A 26,134-nucleotide genomic window follows, 5' to 3' on the forward strand; every position below is an offset into this window, starting at 1 on the left:
ACCCTCCACCAGGCCCCCACTCATGTCTCCCACCACCCCCACCCCCCAGCAGTGCAGGGGCACCCTCCACCAGGCCCCCACCCATGTCTCCCACCACCCCAACCCCCCAGCCACCAGGGGCACCCTCCACCAGGCCCCCACTCATGTCTCCCACCACCCCCACCCCCCAGCCACCAGGGGCACCCTCCACCAGGCCCCCACTCATGTCTCCCACCACCCCCACCCCCCAGCAGTGCAGGGGCAGCCACCACCAGCCCCCCACTCATGTCTCCCACCACCCCCACCCCCCAGCAGTGCAGGGGCACCCTCCACCAGGCCCCCACTCATGTCCCCCTGCACCCCCACCCCCCAGCATCCAGGGGCACCCTCCACCAGGCCCCCACTCATGTCTCCCACCACCCCCACCCCCCAGCAGTGCAGGGGCAGCCTCCACCAGGCCCCCACTCATGTCTCCCACCACCCCACCCCCCCACCCCCCAGCAGTGCAGGGGCAGCCTCCACCAGGCCCCCAATCATGTCTCCCACCACCCCCACCCCCCAGCAGTGCAGGGGCATCCTCCACCAGGCCCCCACTCATGTCTCCCACCACCCCCACCCCCCAGCAGTGCAGGGGCACCCTCCACCAGGCCCCCACTCATGTCGACCACCACCCCCACCCCCTGCCAACATGGGCAGCCCCCACCAGGCCCCCACTCATGTCTCCCACCACCCCCACCCCCCAGCAGTGCAGGGGCAGCCTCCACCAGGCCCCCACTCATGTCTCCCACCACCCCCACCCCCCTGCCACCATGGGCAGCCTCCACCAGGCCCCCACCCATGTCTCCCACCACTCCCACCCCCCAGCAGTGCAGGGGCACCCTCCACCAGGCCCCCACTCATGTCTACCACCACCCCCACCCCCCAGCAGTGCAGGGGCACCCTCCACCAGGCCCCCACTCATGTCTACCACCACCCCCACCCCCCAGCAGTGCAGGGGCAGCCTCCAACAGGCCCCCACACATGTCTCCCACCACCCCCACCCCCCAGCCACCAGGGGCAGCCTCCACCAGGCCCCCACCCATGTCTCCCACCCCCCCCGCCCCCCAGCCACCAGGGGCACCCTCCACCAGGCCCCCACTCATGTCTCCCACCACCCCCACCCCCCTGCCACCATGGGCAGCACCCACCAGGCCCCCACTCATGTCTCCCATCACCCCCACCCCCCAGCAGTGCAGGGGCACCCTCCACCAGGCCCCCACTCATGTCTACCACCACCCCCACCCCCCTGCCACCATGGGCAGCCCCCACCAGGCCCCCACTCATCTCTCCCACCACCCCCACCCCCCAGCAGTGCAGGGGCAGCCTCCACCAGGCCCCCACTCATGTCTCCCACCACCCCCACCCCCCTGCCACCATGGGCAGCCTCCACCAGGCCCCCACCCATGTCTCCCACCACCCCCACCCCCCAGCAGTGCAGGGGCACCCTCCACCAGGCCCCCACTCATGTCTCCCACCACCCCCACCTCCCAGCAGTGCAGGGGCAGCCTCCACCAGGCCCCCACTCATGTCTACCACCACCCCCACCTCCCAGCAGTGCAGGGGCACCCTCTACCAGGCCCCCACTCATGTCTACCACCACCCCCACCCCCCAGCCACCAGGGGCACCCTCCACCAGGCCCCCACTCATGTCTCCCACCACCCCCCAGCCACCAGGGGCACCCTCCACCAGGCCCCCACTCATGTCTCCCACCACCCCCACCTCCCAGCAGTGCAGGGGCAGCCTCCACCAGGCCCCCACCCATGTCTCCCACCACCCCCACCCCCCAGCAGTGCAGGGGCACCCTCCACCAGGCCCCCACTCATGTCTCCCACCACCCCCACCCCCCTGCCACCATGGGCAGCCCTCACCAGGCCCCCACTCATGTCTCCCACCACCCCCACCCCCCAGCAGTGCAGGGGCACCCTCCACCAGGACCCCACTCATGTCTCCCACCACCCCCACCCCCCCAGCAGTGCAGGGGCACCCTCCACCAGGCCCCCACTCATGTCCCCCTGCACCCCCACCCCCCAGCCACCAGGGGCACCCTCCACCAGGCCCCCACTCATGTCTCCCACCACCCCCACCCCCCAGCAGTGCAGGGGCAGCCTCCACCAGGCCCCCACTCATGTCTCCCACCACCCCCACCCCCCTGCCACCATGGGCAGCCTCCACCAGGCCCCCACCCATGTCTCCCACCACCCCCACCCCCCAGCAGTGCAGGGGCACCCTCCACCAGGCCCCCACTCATGTCTCCCACCACCCCCACCTCCCAGCAGTGCAGGGGCAGCCTCCACCAGGCCCCCACTCATGTCTACCACCACCCCCACCTCCCAGCAGTGCAGGGGCACCCTCCACCAGGCCCCCACTCATGTCTACCACCACCCCCACCCCCCAGCCACCAGGGGCACCCTCCACCAGGCCCCCACTCATGTCTCCCACCACCCCCCAGCCACCAGGGGCACTCTCCACCAGGCCCCCACTCATGTCTCCCACCACCCCCACCCACAGCAGTGCAGGGGCAGCCTCCACCAGGCCCCCACTCATGTCTCCCACCACCCCCACCCCCCAGCCACCAGGGGCAGCCTCCACCAGGCCCCCACCCATGTCTCCCACCCCCCCCGCCCCCCAGCCACCAGGGGCACCCTCCACCAGGCCCCCACTCATGTCTCCCACCACCCCCACCCCCCTGCCACCATGGGCAGCACCCACCAGGCCCCCACTCATGTCTCCCATCACCCCCACCCCCCAGCAGTGCAGGGGCACCCTCCACCAGGCCCCCACTCATGTCTACCACCACCCCCACCCCCCTGCCACCATGGGCAGCCCCCACCAGGCCCCCACTCATCTCTCCCACCACCCCCACCCCCCAGCAGTGCAGGGGCAGCCTCCACCAGGCCCCCACTCATGTCTCCCACCACCCCCACCCCCCTGCCACCATGGGCAGCCTCCACCAGGCCCCCACCCATGTCTCCCACCACCCCCACCCCCCAGCAGTGCAGGGGCACCCTCCACCAGGCCCCCACTCATGTCTCCCACCACCCCCACCTCCCAGCAGTGCAGGGGCAGCCTCCACCAGGCCCCCACTCATGTCTACCACCACCCCCACCTCCCAGCAGTGCAGGGGCACCCTCTACCAGGCCCCCACTCATGTCTACCACCACCCCCACCCCCCAGCCACCAGGGGCACCCTCCACCAGGCCCCCACTCATGTCTCCCACCACCCCCCAGCCACCAGGGGCACCCTCCACCAGGCCCCCACTCATGTCTCCCACCACCCCCACCTCCCAGCAGTGCAGGGGCAGCCTCCACCAGGCCCCCACCCATGTCTCCCACCACGCCCACCCCCCAGCAGTGCAGGGGCACCCTCCACCAGGCCCCCACTCATGTCTCCCACCACCCCCACCCCCCTGCCACCATGGGCAGCCCTCACCAGGCCCCCACTCATGTCTCCCACCACCCCCACCCCCCAGCAGTGCAGGGGCACCCTCCACCAGGACCCCACTCATGTCTCCCACCACCCCCACCCCCCCAGCAGTGCAGGGGCACCCTCCACCAGGCCCCCACTCATGTCCCCCTGCACCCCCACCCCCCAGCCACCAGGGGCACCCTCCACCAGGCCCCCACTCATGTCTCCCACCACCCCCACCCCCCAGCAGTGCAGGGGCAGCCTCCACCAGGCCCCCACTCATGTCTCCCACCACCCCCACCCCCCTGCCACCATGGGCAGCCTCCACCAGGCCCCCACCCATGTCTCCCACCACCCCCACCCCCCAGCAGTGCAGGGGCACCCTCCACCAGGCCCCCACTCATGTCTCCCACCACCCCCACCTCCCAGCAGTGCAGGGGCAGCCTCCACCAGGCCCCCACTCATGTCTACCACCACCCCCACCTCCCAGCAGTGCAGGGGCACCCTCCACCAGGCCCCCACTCATGTCTACCACCACCCCCACCCCCCAGCCACCAGGGGCACCCTCCACCAGGCCCCCACTCATGTCTCCCACCACCCCCCAGCCACCAGGGGCACTCTCCACCAGGCCCCCACTCATGTCTCCCACCACCCCCACCCACAGCAGTGCAGGGGCAGCCTCCACCAGGCCCCCACTCATGTCTCCCACCACCCCCACCCCCCAGCCACCAGGGGCACCCTCCACCAGGCCCCCACTCATGTCTCCCACCACCCCCACCTCCCAGCAGTGCAGGGGCAGCCTCCACCAGGCCCCCACTCAGGTCTCCCACCACCCCCACCCCCCCAGCAGTGCAGGGGCACCCTCCACCAGGCCCCCACTCATGTCCCCCTGCACCCCCACCCCCCAGCCACCAGGGGCACCCTCCACCAGGCCCCCACTCATGTCTCCCACCACCCCCACCCCCCAGCAGTGCAGGGGCAGCCTCCACCAGGCCCCCACTCATGTCTACCACCACCCCCACCCCCCAGCAGTGCAGGGGCACCCTCCACCAGGCCCCCACTCATGTCTCCCACCACCCCCACCCCCCCAGCAGTGCAGGGGCACCCTCCACGAGGACCCCACTCATGTCTCCCACCACCCCCACCCCCCAGCAGTGCAGGGGCACCCTCCACCAGGCCCCCACCCATGTCTCCCACCACCCCAACCCCCCAGCCACCAGGGGCACCCTCCACCAGGCCCACACTCATGTCTCCCACCACCCCCACCCCCCAGCCACCAGGGGCACCCTCCACCAGGCCCCCACTCATGTCTCCCACCACCCCACCCCCCAGCAGTGCAGGGGCAGCCTCCACCAGGCCCCCACTCATGTCTCTCACCACCCCCACCCCCCAGCAGTGCAGGGGCAGCCTCCACCAGGCCCCCACTCATGTCTCCCAACACCCCCACCCCCCAGCAGTGCATGGGCACCCTCCACCAGGCCCCCACTCATGTCCCCCTGCACCCCCACCCCCCAGCCACCATGGCCACCCTCCACCAGGCCCCCACTCATGTCCCCCTGCACCCCCACCCCCCAGCATCCAGGGGCACCCTCCACCAGGCCCCCACTCATGTCTCCCACCACCCCCACCCCCCAGCCACCAGGGGCACCCTCCACCAGGTCCTCACAATCCCCAATCATGTGCGTTATGGTCAGCCTCCACAGCCAAAAAGCCCTACCATGTAACCCATTCACCCACATGGAAATGGAAATTACATGTTACACCCCCAATGTTCATGAAGCTAATGAACCCATGTCCGTCACACACAATGGTTGCAATTGAATGGGAAAACACCCAACATGACATGCATGAAACCAATGAGATGATACCACACAGTGAAGTATGAAAACAAAAATGTATTGAAAAACATAAAGAATGCTAAAGAAATGAAACAAACTACAATGGGAATGAAAAAAAATAAGCTGCATGTCCGTATAAAAAAAAAACTGCAAATCAGAATCCAAAGAAATGTCGTCCAAAGTCTATTGTAAAAAAATCTCTATGCAAGAAAGAACTATGTAAAAAACTATCAAGGGTCCATGAGCCCAACTGAACAAAGGAAACCTAACTAAAAACCAACTATATACAAAAAGTGGAGCAGTGTCCGTCGACTTCAAATCATAATAAGAAACAACAGGAAACCTAAAACTAAAGAACTATATACAAAGGCGGCGGGCAAGTCCAGCGGCTCACTCCGTGGTGTCCCGGGCCAGGGCATCATCGAACTCCTGTTCGATGTCCCAGAGGCGGTCCAGTTCCATGGCCCCGAGGGTCCGCAGGGACGACGCCGTGTCCTCCTCCAACCCCCTGCGGATTGCCTCGTGGGACTCGGCCCGCCTCAGGGCCCTCCGCATGGAGTTCTCCGTCCTGACCATTGTGAGCCGCGCCTCTTCCGCCCGCCGCCTCTCCGCACCTATGGCGTGGCCCAACCGCTGCCACACGGAAGACAGTCTCTGTCCTGGGTCCTCCTGCCCTCCGGCCGATGCCTGCCCCTCCGATGTCGAAGGCCCCGAGCCTTCATGTCTCCCACCATGTTGCTGCTGCTGCTCTGCCTCTGCCCGTGCACTGCCTCCTGCTGCCTGCACATCCTCCGACGGCTGGGGTGCAGTTGTTGATGTGGCCACCCCTGCTGGACCTCCGACTCCCGACTGTGGCAGGGATGCCTCCTCCACCAGCCTGGCCGCACCGTCAGAGGCAGCTCCACAGGGCACCCAGGTACTGATGGGTGGGAAGATGCCACAGAGGACGACTGGCGCGTAGGGGGTCCAGTTGAGGAGGGGGTCGGAGCAAGCCCCATCAGGCGGAGGAATCCGGCCTGGGTGACCTGTCCCAGCAGGCTGACGTGGTCAACGAGCCATTTGAGATGACGTGCAGTCTCTCCATGAAAAGACTGCAGGTCACCTCGCATGGCCCGTTGACGCAACGCCACACAAGCCAGGACAGGCTCAACCCGGACCTGGATGGCCACGTCCGCAGGCAGAGGAAGGCCAGTTGACGTCAGCTCATCCCCTGCCTGAAAACGGGTCTGGACGTAGGCATCCCTGCTGGTGCAAGCTGATGCAGGGACAGGATCGGGGACAGGATTGCACACAGGCACCTCCGCGGCGGCCTGTGCTGCCTCCTGTCCCTGGTCCTGCACTGCACCACTAGCACCAGTGGGATCCCCACCTCCAGACCCCGTCTCTGGTGCTTGCACGGCCTCCTCCTCCCCCAAACCACCCACCAACCTGGATGACTCTGTGCCATCTTCCCATGTTGGGCCCTGTGGGGTCCCAGCTGCCCCTTCTGCTGCCGAGGAGTCCAACTGGAACCTCCGCCTCTTGGACCTCCCCCGGGCAGCTGCGGCCTGGGATGCGGCACCGGACTCCTCACTCCCCGACGAGATGACAACACGGGAGGGGAGCCGGGCCTTGCGTCTCCGGCTGGCGGTCGGATCCCCGCCGCTGTGCTCCACAGCACCTTCTCCGCCCTCTTCATCAGTTGACGCTGCAGACAGGGAGAAACAAAACACAGGCATCAGGGCACTGTACAATGGACACATACACACATGACAGTTGCACATGAGTGGCAATGGCAAACCTCAGACATGTCATCACAATCCCCAACACACATGTCATTGCAACTCGCACACATGAGCCATACCACAGCCATATTGCAACTGCCAGCACCATCCCTACACATACAACAGCATCAGCAGCCAAAGGGGAGCCAGACATCACATGCAATACAGGAAGTGCACCACACATGTACACACACCACCACACTTGCATGCATGTGTACACCTCTGCCAAGTGTCGCACTGTTCAGACGGGCATCCATGTCACATCTGCCAATCAGGCTTCCAGATACCGCTGTCACATGCATCCTTGTTGCATCACTGTTGCACCCTTGTCAAATACACACACATGCACATGTACACAGTGCTCATACATGCAGCTGAAAACAACATACATGCGTGACATCACGGACATGTCTACTTACATACACATTCATCCAAACATGTGTGCACGCACAACTGCATTTGGCATGCAAGCCTACACACACAAGCACCATCCATGTCTCACACATTACAGCCCTCGCATGTGTCAGCCCCACGGCCCTGTACACCCCCACCCATACTCGACCCCATACGAACAGATATGCAACCTGCACAATACCGAATAATCACCACACGCACTGCTCACAATCAGGATGCATGTACACTCACCTTTCGACTCCAGACGGGTCTGCTTCTCTAGGACCTGGACGTGGAGCGCTGGGGATATGCGTTCCAGGACCCCCATCTGTTCTTCCGACAAGTGGCCCCGGCGCCCCTTGGCATCCGCTGCCTTCAAGAGGCGCCGGGCCTTGTTCAGGGTCCTGGACCTGAAGTCCTCCCAGCGCTTCCTGACATGTTGTAAGTCCCGGACTGCCACCCATTCCGCGTTGATGGCAGTCACGATGTCAGTCCAGATCCGAGTCCGTCCTTCCTTGTCGGCGCGGGAACTTCCGAAGAGGGCATCATACTGCCCCAGGACTTGCTCCACCAGGACACCAACTTCGGTGGCACTGAAGCTGGTGCCCCTCTGCCTCTCTGGCCGGGGGTTGTCAGTGGTCACAGATGGTGTTTGCCCCGACATGACAACCCCAGAGGCAGGAGTGGGTGGGCAACTGGGTCCTGGGGCTGGGCTGTGGAGCGATGGAATTCCAGTCGGGAGTCTTCGGTTCCAGCAAGGGTGGTCACAGCAACAGCACCCCTGGCTGATGTGCAGGCAGCAAATGGCAGTGCACGTGGGCAGCAGGCAGTCAGGCAGCAGCAGATGGCAGGTGGGAGCGTGCTCGGGGCTCTGGGGGGCAGTAGCTCGGCCTTCTGGGCAGGAGCGTGGTCTTCTGTGTGCTTACGCGTGGCCAGCTTGGTACGGAGTGATTTGGCACGTGAAAATCCTGCACGTCAGCGTGAAAATCGAGGAAAGGCCCTTAGCGCGTAAGCGCATCAGCACGCATACGCGATTCTATTGGACCAAAGGCCCTCAGCGCGTAAGCGCGTCTGTGACGTGACCCGCACGGGTGTTTCCCACACAGCACGTGATGACAGAGCACACGTGGAAAGACTGCACGTCAGAGTGTCATCGCGTGTAATTGGACATAACGTCAGAGTCTCATCGCGTATGATTGGTGGAAATGGCCCTACACGCAGAAATGACAAAGCGTGTAATTGGTGGAAATGGCCCTACACGCATAAGTGACAAAGCGTGTAATTGGTGGAAATGGCCCTAGCGCGTACACGCCGCGTAAGTGACGCTGGACGTGTGGGCCTGTATAAAAGGTACGTGTAGAACACCATTTCCTTGTACGTGCTTTTTGTGGAGAGCGAGTGGGTGAATTCTGTACTTCTTGTCGTTTCACACGCGATTTACTTCACGGCGTTTCAAGTTCGTATTCCCTGTTACCTCTGACAGCTTTTTCTCTTTTTTCTCTTTTACTGGTTTACCTGGGCCTGTTCCCTCAAACAGTGTTCCCTTCTACTGTTGTCCTGTCTCCTCAGACAGCGTACAAATCTTCTTTTGGCGAACCAAACCAAACGCGCTCCTTTTTCACGCTCTTTTACCTGGCAGACGGTGAGTCACGCACGTATCTAACATCTGTGCTTGCCCCGTGTGTAGCCTACCCCTTCAGAGGTCATTCTAGGCTGCGTGTGACACGCATACGTTCATTCTTGTGTTACTGGGTGCCACAGCGTAGTGCAGGTTTTTCTTTCTGCACATGTGGTCTAGGAGGGGTTGCGTGCACGTCATCTCCCTTTTTTGGGGCTCCTGTGCGTAGCGTGACCCGTCATCTTTCCCCAGGGGTTACAATCAGCCTTGCAAGAGCACTAGGGTACAATTACCATCTGGTACCCAACCCCTTTCGCCCCCAATTGCCCAGGACAATAGTTTACAGCCACTCCCATACGCACATTCACATCAGTGCCATGGCTGGGAGGCGAGGATTCCGTAAGGGTGGCAAAGGTGGAAGAGCCACAAGTGGTGGCCGTGGTGGATCCGGAAGGGGACGTGGTCGTTACTTGCAGGGTGAGCCTGTCCCCCCATGTGTGGAGGACCAGTCAAGGGCACCCATAACCCCCCCCTCCTGTTGAGGCTGATGTGGCTGACACCACCCATGCTCAGCCCTTGTTGGACCAGCCCATTGTGGCACCAGACCTGGCTGACTCCATGGCTGACTTCCAGGTCAGCAGGCCTATGACACGTGCGCTGGTGCACGTTGATGTCACCATGCCACGTGCATCTGGGGCAGCAAGGTCATCTGCTGCACCAAGTAGGCAGGGCGGAGAGGCTGCAGGGGCAGCTGCGGCTCCATCCACCCCAGCCCTCACACACCCAGCCAGGACAGTGTCGGTCCTAGTCCATGCTGCTGACATTCCCCCTGACACCATCACACTAGAGCCAATGCCTGCACCAACCCCCATGCTGAGTGTGCAATCCCACACTCCTCATACAGAGTCCACCAGGGCTCCTGCCCCTAGTGTCCAGAGCGGCGCAGGACACTCAGGATCACCACCACCTTCCAAGCGGAAGAGGAAGAGTGTTCGTCCGGCACAGGCTGATGCCCCAGACACGGCTACACAGTCCGGCCCGTCCAGGAAGCCCAGCTTCACGGATGACGAACTGAATGCACTTGTCGAGTATGTGTCCGCACATGACAACGAGATGGTCATTGTTGCAGGATCCAAGACCACACCTGCACAACGCCAGGCACACTGGCAGACCGTTGCGGACATCGTAAGTGCCCTTGGAATCGTGAGGCGCACAGCCAATGATTGCTATAAGCGCTGGAATGACCTAAAGCGCAGGGCAAAGAGTAAGCTGGCCTCAAGTCATGCCGCAACTCTAGTGACTGGAGGTGGGTCTCCAGTAGTAGACATGGAACTCACTCCACATGAGTCAGTCGCTGGGACCTACGTCACGGAGGAACAGATCCAAGGCGTGGGAGATCTGGCTGATTACGAGGCATTGTCCGGTGAGTGCACATGCATGTGTGTGTCATCCATGTGCATAGTGTGTGTGTGAGGGCTTCTGTTTGTGTGCCAGGTGAGAGTGTGTGCACCTGATTCGTATGGGTCAGCCATGTGCTTCATGCAATACATCCTGCGCAGCTGCATTTGGCCATAGCAGTATCCCTTCTGCCAACAGTAGACATCTAGCCCAACTGCACGCCAGTTGCCCTTGAAGTGTCACCTTGCCACAACATTGTTGCTTATTTTTCACTGTTCATTCAGTCAGATTGTTTGCATTCCACCACCTTTACTAGGCATGTCGCAGTCCACTAGTCACATGTCTGACATGGCTATGGTAAAGTGGAGTGACTTTGTTACCTGGATATCATTTGTTCACACATGTCCCTGTGCAATTGGACCATTTCAGACTGGCAGCTCCAGGTGAAAAATCTGACCTGTTAGAATTAGAAAAGCTATTAGATGCGGGAACTGGACTGAATGAATAGGTGCTACCCTCCTCTCCATCTTCAGTCAATAGCAATGGTACATGCCATCTGTGTGATGGCATGTGTGTTTCACCTGGCAATCACAGGCCAATGTGTGATGCCACTGCCAGGCAGCATGCAGAAAATGTGTTCATCTTCCATCTTGGTGTCATCAGTGTGTGCCATTTGCCTGCCCTTCATATGCAGTGAGGGTGCATGCATGGGAGGGTTTTAGTCATGTGGGACATGTGTCAATCAAGTACTGGTTCTCTTGCTTCTCAGCCCTCATTGTGTGCCATGGTTCTAATGCCTGTTTCCATTTCTTTGTTTTTATGTCTTTGCAGGGGAAGACGCACCTGATACTGCTGGTGTTGTGGAGATGGTGCAGACCCAGGAGGGGTCCGCGGGTCGACCAACCACCAGTGAGGGACGTGGTGTGGTGGTGGGTGAGAACCCACAAGTGCTGCAGGTCGTGCTCTCAAGGGGTGTCTCTGGCTGCACCTCCCCCGAGCTGTACTCAGCTGTTGATTCGGATGAGACCTACGTGCCGTCGCAGGTGAGTGTTCCAGGGAGGGATTCTGTTCTGTCCCACCCACCTGCACCAGGGTCAGAACCCTCAATGGGGATGTCAGTGTTGGCAGCTACGCCTTTGGTGGTTACGGATGCAGGGTCACACTCCGCGACATCTGATCCTGTTCCTGGGCTAGCAGATCAGAGGGGGAATGCAGCCCTGCAGCCTCAGGCAGTGCCGGCACAGCAAGGCGCAGTTCGCCTTGCCCCAGACAGGTGTGGTGCCCGCCGACGTGGTGGCCGTACGCCACCTGGCAATACCGCATGGGAGCAATCCATTTACGGTATGGCAACACAACAGGCAGCATCAACCGAGATGATGGCTCAGGCCATGGATAGGGTGGCCACTTCCATTGTCCCCCCTGAAAGGCTGATGGAGCGACTAGAGCAGGCAACCGACTCCATCTGCCAGTCACACAGGGAGGACATGTTGGGGGTCCAACAGGGACAGGCGGGCGGCACTGGCGACTCTGCAGGAGGCCATCTCCATTGAGTCCCAGGCCCACAGAGAAGCCCTGAGGCAGGAGCTCCTTCACCTCAGGACGACTCTTGTTGAGCTTGAGGCTTCAACACACCAAAGGACAGAACAGCAGCTGGAGCGTCTCACCCGTACGTTCTCAGCTGAGATGCAGGCAACGAGGGCGGAGGTCCGGGCATCCCGTGAGTTGTTGCATGGGGACCTCCGCACACTCATCCTCCAGAACTAGACCTACCACACCCGCATGCTTGCAGCCATGGAGGAGCAGACTAGGGCCTTGCATGGGCTGCCTCCCATAGTGCAACCACCTCCGGATGCAGCTGCACTGGGTGATAATAGCGACAGCAGTGATACTCCCACAATAGGGTAGCCGTGTGGGCCATGAGCCCATGGAGGTGTTTTTTTTTCCCAGGACCCACACAGGTGGGTTTTGGTGTGCACCCTGTCCTCGGACCTCCTGGGTGGCCTCCCAAACCCCCCCGGGCCCATCAATGGCCATTTTTGATTTTTATTTTTATTTTTTATTTTTATTTTTGATTTTTATTTTTAATTTTTATTTTTATTTTTGATTTTTATTTTTTTTAAATGTTTTATTTTTATTTTTATTTTTATTTTTAATTTCTAAAAAATTTTTCCCAATTTTATTGGGACAATTTGTTGGCTTTCGTGGTTCCTGTGGGCATACGCAGCATTGTGGCTGGGCACATATAGGCTTGTCACGTATTTGGTTCAGCTGCTTGGGTTTGAGTCACACACACCCCTCCTGCTTCCCGTTTCCATGGGCTTGCAAAGGGTGTGCCCAAGTGACATTGACGTACATGGTGACATTGGACTCCCACTACATGTGTGGGTAGTCTAGTCAATACTGTGTATGCATTCCTAGTGCATTTTGCTGTTGTGTTGTACACTGCATGTTGCATTGATGTGTAACTCATCATCTGTGTCTACCTCCCAATTTGCAGGTCCCTTCCTCATGTCTACACAAGGCCCTCTAGTCTGGAGATGGGGTCCATGTTGGCAGCAGTGCACCTACAACTCTACATGGCGCCAACACTGCACAGTTAGTAGTGGTGGGAGTGCAGGCATTTCCAGGTGGTGAGACTACTAATATATAACATTTGTGATGTCATGTTAATGGTAGTACCTGCTCAAGTTTGTTGTTGGTCCTGCATTACTGTGAGCATTTCAGGTGTTGCAAGTTTCAATTAGGGACACTCTACATTGTGACACTAGTGTCATGTTGTGGGGATTACTTTGTTTACCTGCAAATAGCATGACATGGCACGGTGTGTCGTGTGGCGGTGCTGGGGATGGGTTGGCTGACATGGCACTGTCCTATTGTTGCATTTTGCTAGTGGGTATTCATTTTAGCTGCTTGAATGTGTTACTTCACAAAACTGCATTGGTGGTGTCTGTGTGGGTAGGGATGCACACATTGTGACACTTCCAGGTGAACAATCTCAGGCTGATATGGTTTTCACGGTTCATTCTCCAGACATTCAGGATCAGTGTCAGGTTGAGTCATCATTGATTGTCAGATGGAATGTGCCAGGGCAGTGTGCACTCCACAGGGGTGTGATTTCTATGTGAAGTAATTAGCCACTAGCTGTGTACGGGCTGCCTCCCCCCGTGCCCTTTCCCCTCCCATGCGCAGCGGCTGTGCATGTGGTTGGGGATGTGGGACCACCACCATGTCCACGGCCAGGCCCCGGCGTGTTGCAACGTTGTGCAGGACACATGCTGCCACTATGATCCTGCACACTACTGGGGGAGCGTACAACAGCTGCCCGCCAGAACGGTCAAGGGAGCGAAAGCGTGACTTTAGCACTCCGAATGTGCGCTCCACTATGCCCCGGGTTGTAATGTGGGCTGTGTTATATCTTACCTGGGGTGGCGTGGTGGGGTTCCGAATTGGCGTCATCATGTGGGGGCTGAGAGGGTAGGCACTGTCCCCTGTGGAGGTGGTGATTGGTATCATTGGTGGGGTTGTGACCTTGCTCAGTATCTGACATGCATGCATGTGCAGTGGCATTTATTGTCACCAAGCAGCCATGTATCGCCATGCCGCCCAGCTTCTAGGTCCCGGCTTAGGGTGGACATTCGGTAAATGAAGCTGTCGTGGGTTGACCCGGGATAGTTGGCATATACTGAGGTGATGATTCCCTTGGCATTAAATACTACCTGCACGTTGATGGAATGCCAGTGCTTGCGGTTCCTATAGATGTGCTCAGATGCCCTGGGGGGACGTAGAGCCACATGGGTGCAGTCGATGGCACCTAGCACTTTGGGGAATCGTGCCACAGCGTAAAAATCCAGGGCAGCAGCATGCCTTTCTGCAGGTGTTCTGGGCAGGTATATGTGCCTGCGGACTGATGGGCGTGCAGTGATGATGTTCAAGACCTGGTGTAGGCAGCGTGACTGAGTGGTCTGTGATACACCACCCACAATGGCACTTGTCAGCTGAAATGATCCAGTGGCTAAGAAGTGCAGTACATTGAGGACCTTCTCCAGGGGGCTGAGTGCTTGGGAGCACAGGGTGGGTGATGTGAGGTCATCCTCCCACTCACTCACCAGGTCCAGTATAATGTGTGGTGGAAACCTGTACCTCCCATGCACCTGGTCATCAGGCATCCCGAAAAGGCTGGTTCTGGGTGTGAATATTCTGGCCCTGACTATCCTCCTCCTCCTCCTTTGGTAGGCCACGCCCACTGCTGCTAGGAACGGTATGTTCATCCTGGGTCTGAGCTTGTTATTTTGTTAGCGCGCAAATTAATGCGTTGCGCGTGTTGTAGGCGAGCGTGTGACCCGCGCACCCCTGAAATCCAGTACCCAGTCCAATAGCGTGTGGAAATTCCCGCACACCCCGGGACACAGGTGCGCTGACGTACTTGCGTGTGTAAGTGTCCGCGCACCCCTGATATACACGTACATAGGCCAATCGCGTGTACGCGCACTTTTGTCCAATTACACGCGATGACATTCTGACGTGCTGTCCAATTACACGCGATGACACTCTGACGTGCAGTCTTTCCACGTGTGCTCTGTCATCACGTGCTGTGTGGGAAACACCCGTGCGGGTCACGTCACAGACGCGTTTACGCGCTGAGGGCCTTTGGTCCAATAGAATCGCGTATGCGTGCTGACGCGTTTACGCGCTGAGGGCCTTTGGTCCAATAGAATCGCGTATGCGTGCTGACGCGTTTATGCGCTGAGGGCCTTTGGTCCAATAGAATCGCGTATGCGTGCTGACGCGTTTACGCGCTGAGGGCCTTTGGTCCAATAGAATCGCGTATGCGTGCTGACGCGCTTACGCGCTAAGGGCATTTCCTCGATTTTCATGCTGACGTGCAGGATTTTCACGTGCCAAATCACTCCGTACCAAGCTGGCCACACGTAAGCACACGGAAGAACACGCTCCTGCCCAGAAGGCCGAACTACTGCCCCCCAGTGCCCCGAGCACGTTCCCACCTGCCATCTGCTGCTGCCTGACTGCCTGCTGCCCACGTGCACTGCCATTTGCTGCCTGCACATCAGCCAGGGGTGCTGTTGCTGTGACCACCCCTGCTGGAACCGAAGACTCCCGACTGGAATTCCATCGCTCCACAGCCCAGCCCCAGGACCAAGTTGCCCACCCACTCCTGCCTCTGGGGTTGTCATGTCGGGGCAAACACCATCTGTGACCACTGACAACCCCCAGCCAGAGAGGCAGAGGGGCACCAGCTTCAGTGCCACCGAAGTTGGTGTCCTGGTGGAGCAAGTCCTGGGGCAGTATGATGCCCTCTTCGGAAGTTCCCGCGCAGACAAGGAAGGACGGACTCGGATCTGAACTGACATCGTGACTGCCATCAACACGGAGGGGGTGGCAGTCCGGGACTTACAACATGTCAGGAAGCGCTGGGAGGACTTCAGGTCCAGGACCCTGAACAAGGCCCGGCGCCTCTTGAAGGCAGCGGATGCCAAGGGGCGCCGGGGCCACTTGTCGGAAGAACAGATGGGGGTCCTGGAACGCATATCCCCAGCGCTCCACGTCCAGGTCCTAGAGAAGCAGACCCGTCTGGAGTCGAGCGGTGAGTGTACATGCATCCTGATTGTGAGCAGTGCGTGTGGTGATTATTCGGTATTGTGCAGGTTGCACATCTGTTTGTATGGGGTCTAGTATGGGTGGGGGTGTACAGGGCGGTGGGGCTGACACATGCGAGGGCTGTAATGTGTGAGACATGGATGGTGCTTGTGTGTGTAGGCTTGCATGGCAAATGCAGTTGTGCGTGCACACATGTTTGGATGAATGTGTATGTAAGTAGACATGTCCGTGATGTCACGCATGTATGTTGTTTTCGGCTGCATGTATGAGCACTGTGTACATGTGCATGTGTGTGTATTTGACAAGGGTGCAACAGTGATGCAACATGGATGCATGTGACAGCGGTATGTGGAAGCCTGATTGGCAGATGTGACATGGATGCCCATCTGAACAGTGCGACACTTGGCAGAGGTGTACACATGCATGCAAGTGTGGTGGTGTGTGTACATGTGTGGTGCACTTCCTGTGTTGCATGTGATGTCTGGCTCCCCTTTGGCTGCTGATGTTGTTGTATGTGTAGGGATGGTGCAGGCAGTTGCGATATGGCTGTGGTATGGCTCATGTGTGCGAGTTGCAATGACATGTGTGTTGGGGATTGTGATGACATGTCTGAGGTTTGCCAATGCCACTCATGTGCAACTGTCATGTGTGTATGTGTCCATTGTACAGTGCCCTGATGCCTGTGTTTTGTTTCTCCCTGTCTGCAGCGTCAATTGATGAAGAGGGCGGAGAAGGTGCTGTGGAGCACAGCTGCGGGGATCCGACCGCCAGCCGGAGATGCAAGGCCCGGCTCCCCTCCGGTGTTGTCATCTCGTCGGGGAGTGAGGAGTCCGGTGCCGCGTCCCAGGCCGCAGCTGCCGGGGGGAGGTCCAAGAGGCGGAGGTTGCAGTTGGACTCCTCGGCAGCAGAAGGGGCAGCTGGGACCCCACAGGGCCCAACAGGGGAAGATGGCACAGAGTCATCCAGGTTGGTGGTGGGTTTGGTGGAGGAGGCAGCCGTGCAAGCACCAGAGACGGGGTCTGGAGGTGGGGATCCCACTGGTGCTAGTGGTGCAGTGCAGGACCGGGGACAGGAGGCAGCACAGGCCGCCGCGGAGGTGCCTGTGTGCAATCCTGTCCCCGATCCTGTCCCTGCATCATCTTGCACCAGCAGGGATGTCTACGTCCAGACCCGTTTTCAGGCAGGGGATGAGCTGACATCAACTGGCCTTCCTCTGCCTGCGGACGTGGCCATCCAGGTCCGGGTTGAGCCTGTCCTGGCTGGTGTGGCGTTGCGTCAACGGGCCATGTGAGGTGACCTGCAGTCTTTTCATGGAGAGACTGCACGTCATCTCGAATGGCTCGTTGACCACGTCAGCCTGCTGGGACAGGTCACCCAGGCCGGATTTCTCCGTCTGATGGGGCTTGCTCCAACCCCCTCCTCAACTGGACCCCCTATGCGTCAGTCGTCCTCTGTGCCATCTTCCCACCCATCAGTCACCTGGTTGCCCTGTGGAGCTGCCTCTGACGGTGCGGCCAGGCTGGTGGAGGAGGCATCCCTGCCACAGTCCAGAGTCGGAGGTCCAGCAGGGGTGGCCACATCAACAACTGCACCCCAGCCGGCGGAGGATGTGCAGGCAGCAGAAGGCAGTGCACGGGAAGAGGCAGAGCAGCAGCAGCAACATAGTGGGAGACATGAAGGCTCGGGGCTATCGACATCGGAGGGGCAGGCATCGGCCGGAGGGCAGGGGGACCCAGGACAGAGAGTGTCTTCCGTGTGGCAGCGGTTGGGCCACGCCATAGGTGCGGAGCGGCGGCGGGCGGAAGAGGCGCGGCTCACAATGGTCAGGGCGGAGAACTCCATGCGGAGGGCCCTGAGGCGGGCCGAGTGCCTCGAGGCAATCCGCAGGGGGTTGGAGGAGGACACGACGTCGTCCCTGCGGACCCTCGGGGCCATGGAACTGGACCGCCTCCAGGACATCGAAAAGGAGTTCGATGATGCCCTGGCCCGGGACACCACGGAGTGAGCCGCTGGACTTGCCCGCCGCCTTTGTATATAGTTCTTTAGTTTTAGGTTTCCTTTGTTTCTTATTATGATTTGGAGTCGACGGACACTGCTCCAGTTTTTGTATATAGTTGATTTTTAGTTAGGTTTTTTAGTAGGTTTCCTTTGTTCAGTTGGGCTCATGGACCCTTGGTAGTTTTTTACATAGTTCTTTATTGCATAGAGATTTTTTTACATTTGACTTTGGACGACATTTTTTGGATTCTGATTTGCAGTTTTTTTTTTTAATACGGACATGCAGCTTATTTTTTCTCATTCCCATTGTAGTTTGTTTCCTTTCTTTAGCATTCTTTATTTTTTTCAATACAATTTTGTTTTCATACTTCACTGTGTGGTATCATCTCATTGGTTTCATGCATGTCATGTTGGGTGTTTTCCCATTCAATTGCAACCATTGTGTGTGACGGGCATGGGTTCATTAGCTTCATGAACATTGGGGGTGTAACATGTAATTTCCATTTCCATGTGGGTGAATGCGTTACTTGGTAGGGCTTTTTGGCTGTGGAGGCTGACCATTACGCACATGATTGGGGATTGTGAGGACCTGGTGGAGGGTGCCCCTGGTGGCTGGGGGGTGGGGGTGGTGGGAGACATGGGTGGGGGCCTGGTGGGGGCTGCCCATGGTGGCTGGGGGGTGGGGGTGGTGGGAGACATGAGTGGGGGCCTGGTGGAGGCTGCCCCTGCACTGCTGGGGGGTGGGGGTGGTGGGAGACATGAGTAGGGGCCTGGTGGGGGCTGCCCATGGTGGCAGGGGAGTGGGGGTGGTGGGAGACATGAGTGGGGGCCTGGTGGAGGCTGCCCCTGCACTGCTGGGGGGTGGGGGTGGTGGGAGACATGAGTGGGGGCCTGGTGGAGGCTGCCCCTGCACTGCTGGGGGGTGGGGGTGGTGGGAGACATGAGTGGGGGCCTGGTGGGGGCTGCCCATGGTGGCAGGGGGGTGGGGGTGGTGGGAGACATGAGTGGGGGCCTGGTGGAGGGTGACCCTGGATGCTGGGGGGTGGGGGTGCAGGGGGACATGAGTGGGGGCCTGGTGGAGGGTGGCCATGTTGGCTGGGGGGTGGGGGTGGTGGGAGACATGAGTGGGGGCCTGGTGGAGGCTGCCCCTGCACTGCTGGGGGGTGGGGGTGGTGGGAGACATGAGTGCGGGCCTGGTGGAGGCTGCCCCTGCACTGCTGGGGGGTGGGGGTGGTGGGAGACATGAGTGGGGGCCTGGTGGGGGCTGCCCATGGTGGCAGGGGGGTGGGGGTGGTGGGAGACATGAGTGGGGGCCTGGTGGAGGGTGCCCCTGGTGGCTGGGGGGTGGGGGAGGTGGGAGACATGAGTGGGGGCCTGGTGGAGGCTGCCCCTTCACTGCTGGGGGGTGGAGGTAGACATGAGTGGGGGCCTGGTGGAGGGTGCCCCTGCACTGCTGGGGGGTGGGGATGGTGGTAGACATGAGTGGGGGCCTGGTGGAGGCTGCCCCTGCACTGCTGGGGGTTGGGCGTGGTGGGAGACATGAGTGGGGGCCTGGTGGAGGGTGCCCCTGCACTGCTGGGGGGTGGGGGTGGTGGGAGACATGGGTGGGGGCCTGGTGGAGGCTGGCCATGGTGGCAGGGGGGTGGGGGTGGTGGGAGACATGAGTGGGGGCCTGGTGGAGGGTGCCCCTGCACTGCTGGGGGGTGGGGGTGTTGGGAGACATGGGTGGGGGCCTGGTGGAGGCTGCCCCTGCACTGCTGGGGGGTGGGGGTGGGGGTAGACATGAGTGGGGGCCTGGTGGAGGGTGCCCCTGCACTGCTGGGGGGTGGGGATGGTGGTAGACATGATTGGGGGCCTGATGGAGGCTGCCACTGCACTGCTGGGGGTCGGGCGTGGTGGGAGACATGAGTGGGGGCCTGGTGGAGGGTGCCCCTGCACTGCTGGGGGGTGGGGGTGGTGGGAGACATGGGTGGGGGCCTGGTGGAGGCTGCCCATGGTGGCAGGGGGGTGGGGGAGGTGGGAGACATGAGTGGGGGCCTGGTGGAGGGTGCCCCTGCACTGCTGGGGGGTGGGGGTGGTGGGAGACATGAGTGGGGGCCTGGTGGGGGCTGCCCATGGTGGCAGGGGGGTGGGGGTGGTGGTAGACATGAGTGGGGACCTGGTGGAGGGTGCCCCTGGTGGCTGGGGGGTGGGGGTGGTGGGAGACATGGTTGGGGGCCTGGTGGAGGCTGCCCCTGCACTGCTGGGGGGTGGGGGTGGTGGGAGACATGAGTGGTGGCCTGGTGGAGGGTGCCCCTGGTGGCTGGGGGGTGGGGGGGTGGGACACATGGGTGGGGGCTTGGTGGAGGCTGCCCCTGGTGGCTGGGGGGTGGGGGTGGTGGGAGACATGGGTGGGGGCCTGGTGGAGGCTGCCCATGGTGGCAGGGGGTGGGGGTGGTGGGAGACATGAGTGGGGGCCTGGTGGAGGGTGCCCCTGCACTGCTGGGGGGTGGGGGTGGTGGGAGACATGGGTGGGGGCCTGGTGGAGGCTGCCCCTGCACTGCTGGGGGGTGGGGGTGGTGGGAGACATGAGTGGGGGCCTGGTGGAGGGTGACCCTGGATGCTGGGGGGTGGGGGTGCAGGGGGACATGAGTGGGGGCCTGGTGGAGGGGGGCCATGGTGACTGGGGGTGGGGGTGGTGGGAGACATGAGTGGGGGCCTGGTGGAGGCTGCCCCTGCACTGCTGGGGGGTGGGGGTGGTGGGAGACATGAGTGGGGGCCTGGTGGAGGGTGCCCCTGCACTGCTGTGGGGTGGGGGTGGTGGGAGACATGGGTGGGGGCCTGGTGGAGGCTGCCCCTGCACTGCTGGGGGGTGGGGGTGGTGGGAGACATGAGTGGGGGCCTGGTGGAGGGTGCCCCTGCACTGCTGGGGGGTGGGGGTGGTGGGAGACATGGGTGGGGGCCTGGTGGAGGCTGCCCATGGTGGCAGGGGGGTGGGGGTGGTGGGAGACATGAGTGGAGGCCTGGTGGAGGGTGCCCCTGCACTGCTGGGGGGTGGGGGTGGTGGGAGACGTGGGTGGGGGCCTGGTGGAGGCTGCCCCTGCACTGCTGGGGGGTGGGGGTGGTAGGAGACATGAGTGGGGGCCTGGTGGGGGCTGATCATGGTGGCAGGGGGGTGGGGGTGGTGGGAGACATGAGTGGGGGCCTGGTGGAGGGTGCCCCTGGTGGCTGGGGGGTGGGGGTGGTGGGAGACATGGGTGGGGGCCTGGTGGAGGCTGCCCCTGCACTGCTGGGGGTGGGGGTGGTGGGAGACATGAGTGTGGGCCTGGTGGAGGCTGCCCCTGCACTGCTGGGGGGTGGGGGTGGTGGGAGACATGAGTGGGGGCCTGGTGGGGGCTGCCCATGGTGGCAGGGGGGTGGGGTGGTGGGAGACATGAGTGGGGGCCTGGTGGAGGGTGCCCCTGCACTGCTGGGGGTCGGGGGTGGTGGGAGACATGAGTGGGGGCCTGGTGGAGGGTGCCCCTGCACTGCTGGGGGGTGGGGGTGGTGGGAGACATGGGTTGGGGCCTGGTGGAGGCTGCCCCTGCACTGCTGGGGGGTGGGGGTGGTGGGAGACACGAGTGGGGGCCTGGTGGGGGCTGCCCATGGTGGCAGGGGGGTGGGGGTGGTGGGAGACATGAGTGGGGGCCTGGTGGAGGGTGCCCCTGGTGGCAGGGGGGTGGGGGTGGTGGGAGACATGGGTGGGGGCCTGGTGGAGGCTGCCCCTGCACTGCTGGGGGGTGGGGGTGGGAGACATGAGTGGTGGCCTGGTGGAGGCTGCCCCTGCACTGCTGGGGGGTGGGGGTGGTGGGAGACATGAGTGGGGGCCTGGTGGGGGCTGCCCATGGTGGCAGGGGGGTGGGGGTGGTGGGAGACATGTGTGGGGGCCTGGTGGAGGGTGCCCCTGGTGGCTGGGGGGTGGGGGTGGTGGGAGACATGGGTGGGGGCCTGGTGGAGGCTGCCCCTGCACTGCTGGGGGGTGGGGGTGGTGGGAGACATGAGTGGGGGCCTGGTGGAGGGTGCCCCTGGTGGCTGGGGGGGAGTGGGAGACATGGGTGGGGGCCTGGTGGAGGCTGCCCTTGGTGGCTGGGGGGTGGGGGTGGTGGGAGACATGAGTGGGGGCCTGGTGGAGGCTGCCCCTGCACTGCTGAGGGGTGGGGGTGGTGGTAGACATGAGTGGGGGCCTGGTGGAGGGTGCCTCTGCACTGCTGGGGGGTGGGGGTGGTGGTAGACATGAGTGGGGTCCTGGTGGAGGCTGCCCCTGCACTGCTGGGGGGTGGGGGTGGTGGGGGACATGAGTGGGGGCCTGGTGGAGGGTGCCCCTGCACTGCTGGGGGGTGGGGGTGGTGGGAGACATGGGTGGGGGCCTGGTGGAGGCTGCCCATGGTGGCAGGGGGGTGGGGGTGGTGGGAGACATGAGTTGGGGCCTTGTGGAGGGTGCCCCTGCACTGCTGGGGGGTGGGGGTGGTGGGAGACATGGGTGGGGGCCTGGTGGAGGCTGCCCCTGCTCTGCTGGGGGGTAGGGGTGGTGGGAGACATGAGTGGGGGCCTGGCGGAGGGTGACCCTGGATGCTGGGGGGTGGGGGTGCAAGGGGACATGAGTGGGGGCCTGGTGGAGGGTGGCCATGGTGGCTGGGGGGTGGGGGTGGTGGGAGACATGAGTGGGGGCCTGGTGGAGGCTGGCCCTGCACTGATGGGGGGTGGGGGTGGTGGGAGACATGAGTGGGGGCCTGGTGGAGGCTGCCCCTGCACTGCTGGGGGGTGGGGGTGGTGGGAGACATGAGTGGGGGCCTGGTGGGGGCTGCCTATGGTGGCAAGGGGGTGGGGGTGGTGGGAGACATGAGTGGGGGCCTGGTGGAGGGTTCCCCTGGTGGCTGGGGGGTGGGGGTGGTGGGAGACATGAGTGGGGGCCTGGTGGAGGCTGCCCCTGGTGGCTGGGGGGTGGGGGTGGTGGAGACATGAGTGGGGGCCTGGTGGAGGCTGCCCCTGGTGGCTGGGGGGTGGGGGTGGTGGGAGACATGAGTGGGGGCCTGGTGGAGGCTGCCCCTGCACTGCTGGGGGGTGGGGGTAGACATGATTGGGGGCCTGGTGGAGGGTGCCCCTGCACTGCTGGGGGGTGGGGGTGGTGGTAGACATGAGTGGGGGCCTGGTGGAGGCTGCCCCTGCACTGCTGGGGGGTGGGGGTGGTGGGAGACATGAGTGGGGGCCTGGTGGAGGGTGCCCCTGCACTGCTGGGGGGTGGGGGTGGTGGGAGACATGGGTCGGGGCCTGGTGGAGGCTGCCCATGGTGGCAGGGGGGTGGGGGTGGTGGGAGACATGAGTGGGGGCCTGGTGGAGGGTGCCCCTGCACTGCTGGGGGGTGGGGGTGGTGGGAGACATGGGTGGGGGCCTGGTGGAGGCTGCCCCTGCACTGCTGGGGTGTGGGGGTGGTGGGAGACATGAGTGGGGGCCTGGTGGGGGCTGCCCATGGTGGCAGGGGGGTGGGGGTGGTGGGAGACATGTGTGGGGGCCTGGTGGAGGGTGCCCCTGGTGGCTGGGGGATGGGGGTGGTGGCAGACATGGTTGGGGGCCTGGTGGAGGCTGCCCCTGCACTGCTGGGGGGTGGGGGTGGTGGGAGACATGGTTGGGGGCCTGGTGGAGGCTGCCCCTGCACTGCTGGGGGGTGGGGGTGGTGGGAGACATGAGTGGGGGCCTGGTGGAGGGTGCCCCTGGTGGCTGGGGGGTGGGGGGGGTGGGAGACATGGGTGGGGGCCTGGTGGAGGCTGCCCCTGGTGGCTGGAGGGTGGGGGTGGTGGGAGACATGGGTGGGGGCCTGGTGGAGGCTGCCCATGGTGGCAGGGGGGTGGGGGTGGTGGGAGACATGAGTGGGGGCCTGGTGGAGGGTGCGCCTGCACTGCTGGGGGGTGGCGGTGGTGGGAGACATGGGTGGGGGCCTGGTGGAGGCTGCCCCTGCACTGCTGGGGGGTGGGGGTGGTGGGAGACATGAGTGGGGGCCTGGTGGAGGGTGACCCTGGATGCTGGGGGGTGGGGGTGCAGGGGGACATGAGTGGGGGCCTGGTGGATGGTGGCCATGGTGGCTGGGGGGTGGGGGTGGTGGGAGACATGAGTGGGGGCCTGGTGGAGGCTGACCCTGCACTGCTGGGGGGTGGGGGTGGTGGGAGACATGAGTGGGGGCCTGGTGGAGGCTGCCCCTGCACTGCTGGGGGGTGGGGGTGGTGGGAGACATGAGTGGGGGCCTGGTGGAGGGTGCTCCACAATGCTGGGGGGTGGGGGTGCAGGGGTACATGAGTTGGACATGGGTGGGGGCCTGCTGGCAGGTGCCCCACAGCGCTGGGGGGTGGGGGTGGTGGGAGACATGCATTGTTGATCAGTAGTGCAAGGTGACATGTGGGTTGGCTGGGGGGCATGCCCATGGTAGATGGGATGCCTGCGCGACATGAGCAGGGGTGCAGGGTAGTCCCCCGTGGTGTGGGCTGCCTGCAGGGGCCGTGGAGGTTGTGGAGCGTACACCTGGGAGGACCCACACGGCCAATTCACGTGTAGTACTCCCCAGAACCCCTGAAATACACATTCCCTGCTGAAATCGCGTGTGCAACTTCCCGCGCACCCCTGAAATACACGTACCCTGCTCGCACTGGGACAATCGCGTGTGGAACTTCCCGCGCACCCCTGAAATACACGTACCCTGCTCGCACTGGGACAATCGCATGTGGAACTTCCCACGCTCCCCTGAAATACACGTACCCTGCTCGCACTGGGACAATCGCGTGTGGAACTTCCCGCGCACCCCTGAAATACACGTACCCTGATGAAATCACGTGTGGAACTTCCCGCGCACCCATGGAATACATGTACCCTGCTCGCACTGGCCCATTCGCGTGTGGAACTTCCCGCGCACCCCTGAAATACACGTACCCTGATGGAATCGCGTGTGGAACTTCCCGCGCACCCATGGAATACACGTACCCTGCTCGCAATGGCCCATTCACGTGTGGAACTTCCCGCGCACCCCTGAAATGCACGTACCCTGCTGAAATTGCGTGTGGAACTTCCCGCGCACCCCTGAAATACATGTACCCTGCTGAAATCGAGTGTGTAACTTCCCGCGCACCCCTGAAATACACGTACCCTGCTGAAATTGCGTGTGGAACTTCCCGTGCACCCCTGAAATACACGTACCCTGCTTGCACGGGGCCAGTCGCGTGTGGAACTTCCCGCGAAACCCTGCAATACACGTTCCCCGCTTGGCGTTTGCTGTTTGCCAGCCCGGTGAACTGGTCCAGGGTTAGCGCAGCCCTTTGCGATGATTTAGCGATTTTGATGGCTTTTCCTTGCGCGAGGGCGTTCTTGGGGGCGTTACTGGCGCTGCTGCAGGGTCACTGCGATTCTCTGCGCCACGGCTGGTTTGGAAGCCTAAAATCCATGAATTCGCTGTGCACGGAAATCGGTTTTAGCGCACGTGCCTGGCGCAGTCAATCGCACGCGGACACTCTGCGCCAGCCGCTTGCGACACTTTTCTGCGAAATTCTATGAATTACCCTGTAAGTGTTAGTAGCCATGGCCTTCCACCATGCCAGTGGCCACGGCCTTCGTCCATGCTCACTGTATATTTGCAAACACTGGCGAACACCTAGCCATGGCCTTCGTCCATGCCCACTGTATATTTTACAACATGAACGGGCCACTACCCATGTCCTTCAGCCATAGCCAATGGTTACACTCTTTGGCCGTGCCTACTGTATATTTTAACACATAAAGAGGCCACTATCTATGGCCTTCGGCTAGGGTTAGTGACCACAACCTTGAGCTGTACCCACAGTATATTGTACAATACTAGCCAGCCATTAACCATGGTCTTCACCCATGGCAAGTGACCATAGCCTTGGCCACGGGAAAGGCCAAGTTCACGGTGTAAATTGTTAATTAGTTAATCAACGTTTTTATTAGCTAAGTCATACATCATGTTATGTCTGATGAATCAGTGGTCTAATGTATGATGTAATTACTGATGTCCCAGTGATGTCATCAGTGATATAATCAGTGATGTCATAGATGACATAATTAATG

This window comes from Ambystoma mexicanum, chromosome 10, assembly GCF_040938575.1.
Source record: "Ambystoma mexicanum isolate Mex_15411 chromosome 10, UKY_AmexF1_1, whole genome shotgun sequence".
Taxonomy (NCBI): Eukaryota; Metazoa; Chordata; class Amphibia; order Caudata; family Ambystomatidae; genus Ambystoma; species Ambystoma mexicanum.